At 47.7% G+C, this 7,280-nt stretch overlaps 9 non-coding genes across 9 annotated transcripts; all 9 read right to left on the reverse strand.

Annotated features, from left to right (window-relative positions):
• Positions 1-446: 446 nt before the first annotated feature.
• trnak-cuu (transfer RNA lysine (anticodon CUU)) lies at positions 447-519 on the reverse strand. Its single transcript has one exon. It is a non-coding gene; the product is annotated as a tRNA-Lys (tRNA).
• Positions 520-1,593: 1,074 nt separating this feature from the next.
• trnar-ccu (transfer RNA arginine (anticodon CCU)) lies at positions 1,594-1,667 on the reverse strand. Its single transcript has one exon. It is a non-coding gene; the product is annotated as a tRNA-Arg (tRNA).
• Positions 1,668-2,524: 857 nt separating this feature from the next.
• On the reverse strand, positions 2,525-2,597 carry trnak-cuu (transfer RNA lysine (anticodon CUU)). Its single transcript has one exon. It is a non-coding gene; the product is annotated as a tRNA-Lys (tRNA).
• A 1,576-nt stretch (positions 2,598-4,173) lies between these two features.
• Positions 4,174-4,246, reverse strand: trnak-cuu (transfer RNA lysine (anticodon CUU)). The gene has a single exon. It is a non-coding gene; the product is annotated as a tRNA-Lys (tRNA).
• A 745-nt stretch (positions 4,247-4,991) lies between these two features.
• trnak-cuu (transfer RNA lysine (anticodon CUU)) lies at positions 4,992-5,064 on the reverse strand. The gene has a single exon. It is a non-coding gene; the product is annotated as a tRNA-Lys (tRNA).
• Positions 5,065-5,518: 454 nt separating this feature from the next.
• On the reverse strand, positions 5,519-5,591 carry trnar-ccu (transfer RNA arginine (anticodon CCU)). Its single transcript has one exon. It is a non-coding gene; the product is annotated as a tRNA-Arg (tRNA).
• A 467-nt stretch (positions 5,592-6,058) lies between these two features.
• On the reverse strand, positions 6,059-6,131 carry trnar-ccu (transfer RNA arginine (anticodon CCU)). Its single transcript has one exon. It is a non-coding gene; the product is annotated as a tRNA-Arg (tRNA).
• A 653-nt stretch (positions 6,132-6,784) lies between these two features.
• trnar-ccu (transfer RNA arginine (anticodon CCU)) lies at positions 6,785-6,857 on the reverse strand. Its single transcript has one exon. It is a non-coding gene; the product is annotated as a tRNA-Arg (tRNA).
• A 187-nt stretch (positions 6,858-7,044) lies between these two features.
• Positions 7,045-7,116, reverse strand: trnam-cau (transfer RNA methionine (anticodon CAU)). The gene has a single exon. It is a non-coding gene; the product is annotated as a tRNA-Met (tRNA).
• Between the last annotated feature and the right edge of the window lie 164 nt (positions 7,117-7,280).

Genomic DNA, 7,280 nt, shown 5'->3' on the forward strand with positions numbered 1-7,280 from the left:
CCATCGACCTCTGGGTTATGGGCCCAGCACGCTTCCGCTGCGCCACTCTGCTGTAATCACCTTGACCGGACTTGAAACCACAATCTCTGGCTTTGGAGGCCAGTGCCTCAGGAGTGTCTAGAAGTTAACTCTTTTTGTATATTGTAAAGGCCTCCTGAATAAGATTGAGATTTAAAATGCCTTAGCAGAGGATGGTTTCGATCCATCGACCTCTGGGTTATGGGCCCAGCACGCTTCCGCTGCGCCACTCTGCTGTAATCAACCTTGACCGGACTTGAAACCACAATCTCTGGCTTAGGAGGCCAGTGCCTCAGGAGTGTCTAGAAGTTAACTCTTTGTGTGTATTGTAAAGGCATCCTGAGTTTCAAAAAGGCTTAGCAGAGGATCGTTTCGATCCTTCAACCTCTGGGTTACAGCACGCTTCCGCTGCTCCACTCTGCTGTATTCACCCCAGATGGGACTCGAACCCACAATCCCTGGCTTAAGAGGCCAGTGCCTTATCCATTAGGCCACTGGGGCTTGAAAACAGATGCTAACTTGCCCTTTTATATCTCAATCTTATTCAGGAGGCCTTTACAATGCACACAAAGAGTCTTCTAGATGACTGAATATTATGAGAGGTCAAATTGGCCTCAGCTTTTCACGACCAGCTTGTTGCTTTTGTTCCTTTTTTAGGGACTCAAGGACTGTTTAGAAGTTGAAAGGTCATAGCAGAGGATGGTTTTCGATCCATCGACCTCTGGGTATGGGCCCAGCACGCTTCCGCTGCGCCACTCTTGCTGTAGTGCACCTTGACCGGACTCGAAACCACAATCTCTGGCTTAGGAGGCCAGTGCCTCAGGGCTGTGCTAGATGTTAACTTTGTGCGTATTGTAAAGGCCTCCTGAATAAGATTGAGATGTTTTAAAATGCCTTAGCAGAGGATGGCTTTCTAATCCATCGACCTCTGGGTTATGGGCCCAGCACGCTTCCGCTGCGCCCACTCTGCTGTAATCAACCTTGACCGGACTTGAAACCACAATCTCTGGCTTAGGAGGCCAGTGCCTCAGGGGTGTATAGATGTTAACTTTTTGTGCGTATTGTAAAGGCCTCCTGAATAAGATTGAGATTTAAAATGCCTTAGCAGAGGATGGTTTCGATCCATCGACCTCTGGGTTATGGGCCCAGCACGCTTCCGCTGCGCCACTCTGCTGTATTCACCCTTGACCGGACTTGAAACCACAATCTTCTGGCTTAGGAGGCCATGTGCCTTCAGGAGTGTTCTAGAAGTTAACTCTTGGTGTATATTGTAAAGGCCTCCTGAATAAGATTGAGATTTAAAATGCCTAAGCAGAGGATGGTTTCGATCCATCGACCTCTGGGTTATTTTGACCAGCACGCTTCCGGCTGCGCCACTCTGCTGCAATCAATCTTGACCGGACTTGAAAACCACAATCTCTGGCTTAGGAGGCCAGTGCCTCAGGAGTGTCTAGAAGTTTAACTCTTTGTGTGTATTGTAAAGGCATCCTGAGACTCAAAAAGGCTTGCAGAGGATGGTTTCGATCCTTCGAGCTCTGGGACCAGCACGCTTCCGCTGCGCCACTCTGCTGTATTCACCCCAGATGGGACTCGAACCCACAATCCCTGGCTTAGGAGGCCAGTGCCTATATCCATTAGGCCACTGGGGCTTGAAAACAGATTGCGTAACTTGCCTTTTATATCTCAATCTTATTCAGGAGGCCTTTTACAATGCACACAAAGAGTCTTCTAGATGACTGAAATATTATGAGAGTCAAATTGCCTCAGCTTTTCACGGACCAGCTTGTTGCGTTTGACGTTTTTAGGGTCTCAGGAGTGTTTAGAAGTTAAAAGGGCATAGCAGAAGATGGTTTCGATCCATCGACCTCTGGTTATGGGCCCAGCACGCTTCCGCTGCGCCACTCTGCTGTAGTGCACCTTGACCGGACTCGAAAACCACAATCTCTGGCTTAAGAGGCCAGTGCCTCAGGGTTGTATAGATGTTAACTTTTTGTGCCGTATTGTAAAGGCTCCTGAATAAGATTGAGATTTAAAATGCCTTAGCAGAGGATGTTTCGATCCATCGACCTCTGGGTTATGGGCCCAGCACGCTTCCGCTGCGCCACTCTGCTGTAATCAACCTTGACCGGACTTGAAACCACCAATCTCTGGCTTTGGAGGCCAGTGCCTCAGGAATGTCTAGAAGTTAACTCTTTTTGTATATTGTAAAGGCCTCCTGAATAAGATTGAGATTTAAAATGCCTTAGCAGAGGATGGTTTCGATCCATCGACCTCTGGGTTATGGGCCCAGCACGCTTCCGCTGCGCCACTCTGCTGTAATCAACCTTGACCGGACTTGAATCCACAATCTCTGGCTTAGGAGGCCAGTGCCTCAGGAGTGTCTAGAAGTTAACTCTTTGTGTGTATTGTAAAGGCATCCTGAGTTTCAAAAAGGCTTAGCAGAGTATCGTTTCGATCCTTCAACCTCTGGGTTACACACGCTTCCGCTGCTCCACTCTGCTGTATTCACCCCAGATGGGACTCAATCCCACAATCCCTGGCTTAAGAGGCCAGTGCCTTATCCATTAGGCCACTGGGGCTTGAAAACAGATGCTAACTTGCCCTTTTATATCTCAATCTTATTCAGGAGGCCTTTACAATGCACACAAAGAGTCTTCTAGATGACTGAATATTATTAGAGGTCAAATTGGCCTCAGCTTTTCACGACCAGCTTGTGGCTTTTGTTCCTTTTTAGGGACTCAAGAGTGTTTAGAAGTTAAAAGGTCATAGCAGAGGATGGTTTCGATCCATCGACCTCTGGGTTATGGGCCCAGCACGCTTCCGCTGCGCCACTCTGCTGTAATCAACCTTGACCGGATGAAACCACAATCTCTGGCTTTGGAGGCCAGTGCCTCAGGAGTGTCTAGAAGTTAACTCTTTTTGTATATTGTAAAGCCTCCTGAATAAGATTGAGATTAAAATGCCTTAGCAGAGGATGTTTCGATCCATCGACCTCTGGGTATGGGCCCAGCACGCTTCCCGCTGCGCACTCTGCTGTAATCAACCCTTGACCAGACTTGAAACCACAATCTCTGGCTTAGGAGGCCAGTGCCTCAGAGTGTCTAGAAGTTAACTCTTTGTGTGTATTGTAAAGGCATCCTGGTTCAAAAAGGCTTAGCAGAGGATCGTTTCGATCCTTCAACCTCTGGGTTACACCACGCTTTCCGCTGCTCCACTCTGCTGTATTCACCCCAGATGGACTCAATCCCACAATCCCTGGCTTAAGAGGCCAGTGCCTTATCCATTAGGCCACTGGGGCTTGAAAACAGATTGCTAACTTGCCCTTTTATATCTCAATCTTATTCAGGAGGCCTTTACAATGCACACAAAGAGTCTTCTAGATGACTGAATATTATTAGAGGTCAAATTGGCCTCAGCTTTTCACGACCAGCTTGTGGCTTTTGTTCCTTTTTAGGGACTCAAGAGTGTTTAGAAGTTAAAAGGTCATAGCAGAGGATGGTTTCGATCCATCGACCTCTGGGTTATGGGCCCAGCACGCTTCCGCTGCGCCACTCTGCTGTAGTGCACCTTGACCGGACTCGAAACCACAATCTCTTGCTTAGGAGGCCAGTGCCTCAGGGATGTATAGATGTTAACTTTTTGTGCGTATTGTAAAGGCCTCCTGAATAAGATTGAGATTTAAAATGCCTTAGCAGAGGATGGTTTCGATCCATCGACCTCTGGGTTATGGGCCCAGCACGCTTCCGCTGCGCCACTCTGCTGTAATCAACCTTGACCGGACTTGAAACCACAATCTCTGGCTTTGGAGGCCAGTGCCTCAGGAGTGTCTAGAAGTTAACTCTTTTTGTATATTGTAAAGGCCTCCTGAATAAGATTGAGATTTAAAATGCCTTAGCAGAGGATGGTTTCGATCCATCGACCTCTGGGTTATGGGCCCAGCACGCTTCCGCTGCGCCACTCTGCTGTAATCAACCCTGACCGGACTTGAAACCACAATCTCTGGCTTAGGAGGCCAGTGCCTCAGGAGTGTCTAGAAGTTAACTCTTTGTGTGTATTGTAAAGGCATCCTGAGTTTCAAAAAGGATTAGCAGAGGATCGTTTCGATCCTTCAACCTCTGGGTTAAACACGCTTCTGCTGCTCCACTCTGCTGCATTCACCCCAGATGGGACTCAATCCCACAATCCCTGGCTTAAGAGGCCAGTGCCTTATCCATTAGGCCACTGGGGCTTGAAAACAGATGCTAACTTGCCCTTTTACATCTCAATCTTATTCAGGAGGCCTTTACAATGCACACAAAGAGTCTTCTAGATGACTGAATATTATTAGAGGTCAAATTGGCCTCAGCTTTTCACGACCAGCTTGTGGCTTTTGTTCCTTTTTAGGGACTCAAGAGTGTTTAGAAGTTAAAAGGTCATAGCAGAGGATGGTTTCGAGCCATCGACCTCTGGGTTATGGGCCCAGCACGCTTCCGCTGCGCCACTCTGCGCCACTCTGAATAAGATTGAGATTTAAAATGTCTTAGCAGAGGATGGTTTCGATCCATCGACCTCTGGGTTATGGGCCCAGCACGCTTCCGCTGCGACACTCTGCTGTAATCAACCTTGACCGGACTTGAAACCACAATCTCTGGCTTAGGAGGCCAGTGCCTCAGGAGTGTCTAGAAGTTAACTCTTTTTGTTTATTGTAAAGGCCTCCTGAATAAGATTGAGATTTAAAATGCCTTAGCAGAGGATGGTTTCGATCCATCAACCTCTGGGTTATGGGCCCAGCACGCTTCCGCTGCGCCACTCTGCTGTAATCAACCTTGAACTTGAAACCACAATCTCTGGCTTAGGAGGCCAATATACAAAAAGTTAACTCTTTTTGTATATTGTAAAGGCCATCCTGAGTTTCAAAAAGGCTTAGCAGAGGATCGTTTCGATCCTTCAACCTCTGGGTTACACACGCTTCCGCTGCTCCACTCTGCTGTATTCACCCCAGATGGGACTCAATCCCACAATCCCTGGTTTAAGAGGCCAGTGCCTTATCCATTAGGCCACTGGGGCTTGAAAACAGATGCTAACTTGCCCTTTTATATCTCAATCTTATTCAGGAGGCCTTTACAATGCACACAAAGAGTCTTCTAGATGACTGAATATTATTAGAGGTCAAATTGGCCTCAGCTTTTCACGACCAGCTTGTGGCTTTTGTTCCTTTTTAGGGACTCAAGAGTGTTTAGAAGTTAAAAGGTCATAGCAGAGGATGGTTTCAATCCATCGACCTCTGGATTATGGGCCCAGCACGCTTCCGCTGCAGTGCACCTTGACCGGACTCGAAACCACAATCTCTTTCTTAGGAGGCCAGTGCCTCAGGGATGTATAGATGTTAACTTTTTGTGCGTATTGTAAAGGCCTCCTGAATAAGATTGAGATGTAAAATGCCTTAGCAGAGGATGGTTTCGATCCCTCGACCTCTGGGTTATGGGCCCAGCACGCTTCCGCTGCGCCACTCTGCTGTATTCACCCCAGATGGGACTCGAACCCACAATCCCTGGCTTAGGAGGCCAGTGCCTTATCCATTAGGCCACTGGGGCTTGAAAACAGATGCTAACTTGCCCTTTTATATCTCAATCTTATTCAGGAGGCCTTTACAATGCACACAAAGAGTCTTCTAGATGACTGAATATTATGAGAGGTCAAATTGGCCTCAGCTTTTCACGACCAGCTTGTTGCTTTTGACGTTTTTTAGGGTCTCAGGCGTGTTTAGAAGTTAAAAGGTCATAGCAGAGGATGGTTTCGATCCATCGACCTCTGGGTTATGGGCCCAGCACGCTTTCGCTGCGCCACTCTGCTGTAGTGCACCTTGACCGGACTCGAAACCACAATCTCTGGCTTAGGAGGCCAGTGCCTCAGGGTTGTATAGATGTTAACTTTTTGTGCGTATTGTAAAGGCCTCCTGAATAAGATTGAGATTTAAAATGTCTTAGCAGAGGATGGTTTCGATCCATCGACCTCTGGGTTATGGGCCCAGCACGCTTCCGCTGCGCCACTCTGCTGTATTCACCCCAGATGGGACTCGAACCCACAATCCCTGGCTTAGGAGGCCAGTGCCTTATCCATTAGGCCACTGGGGCTTGAAAACAGATGCTAACTTGCCCTTTTATATCTCAATCTTATTCCGGAGGCCTTTACAATGCACACAAAGAGTCTTCTAGATGACTGAATATTATGAGAGGTCAAATTGGCCTCAGCTTTTCACGACCAGCTTGTTGCTTTTGACGTTTTTTAGGGTCTCAGGCGTGTTTAGAAGTTAAAAGGTCATAGCAGAGGATGGTTTCGATCCATCGACCTCTGGGTTATGGGACCAGCACGCTTCCGCTGCGCCACTCTGCTGTAATCAACCTTGACCGGACTTGAAACCACAATCTCTGGCTTTGGAGGCCAGTGCCTCAGGAGCGTCTAGAAGTTAACTCTTTTTGTTTATTGTAAAGGCCTCCTGAATAAGATTGAGATTTAAAATGCCTTAGCAGAGGATGGTTTCGATCCATCGACCTCTGGGTTATGGGCCCAGCACGCTTCCGCTGCGCCACTCTGCTGTAATCAACCTTGACCGGACTTGAAACCACAATCTCTGGCTTAGGAGGCCAGTGCCTCAGGAGTGTCTAGAAGTTAACTCTTTGTGTGTATTGTAAAGGCATCCTGAGTTTCAAAAAGGCTTAGCAGAGGATCTTTTCGATCCTTCAGCCTCTGGGTTGAGCACGCTTCCGCTGCTCCACTCTGCTGTATTCACCCCAGATGGGACTCAAACCCACAATCCCTGGCTTAGGAGGCCAGTGCCTTATCCATTAGGCCACTGGGGCTTGAAAACAGATGCTAACTTGCCCTTTTATATCTCAATCTTATTCAGGAGGCCTTTACAATGCACACAAAGAGTCTTCTAGATGACTGAATATTATGAGAGGTCAAATTGGCCTCAGCTTTTCACGACCAGCTTGTTGCTTTTGACGTTTTTTAGGGTCTCAGGAGTGTTTAGAAGTTAAAAGGGCATAGCAGAGGATGGTTTCGATCCATCGACCTCTGGGTTATGGGCCCAGCACGCTTCCACTGCGCCACTCTGCTGTAGTGCACCTTGACCGGACTCGAAACCGCAATCTCTTTCTTAGGAGGCCAGTGCCTCAGGGATGTATAGATGTTAACTTTTTGTGCGTATTGTAAAGGCCTCCTGAATAAGATTGAGATGTAAAATGCCTTAGCAGAGGATGGTTTCAATCCATCGACCTCTG

The sequence above is a fragment of the Carassius auratus genome, unplaced genomic scaffold (assembly GCF_003368295.1).
Source record: "Carassius auratus strain Wakin unplaced genomic scaffold, ASM336829v1 scaf_tig00019696, whole genome shotgun sequence".
NCBI classification, from domain to species: Eukaryota; Metazoa; Chordata; class Actinopteri; order Cypriniformes; family Cyprinidae; genus Carassius; species Carassius auratus.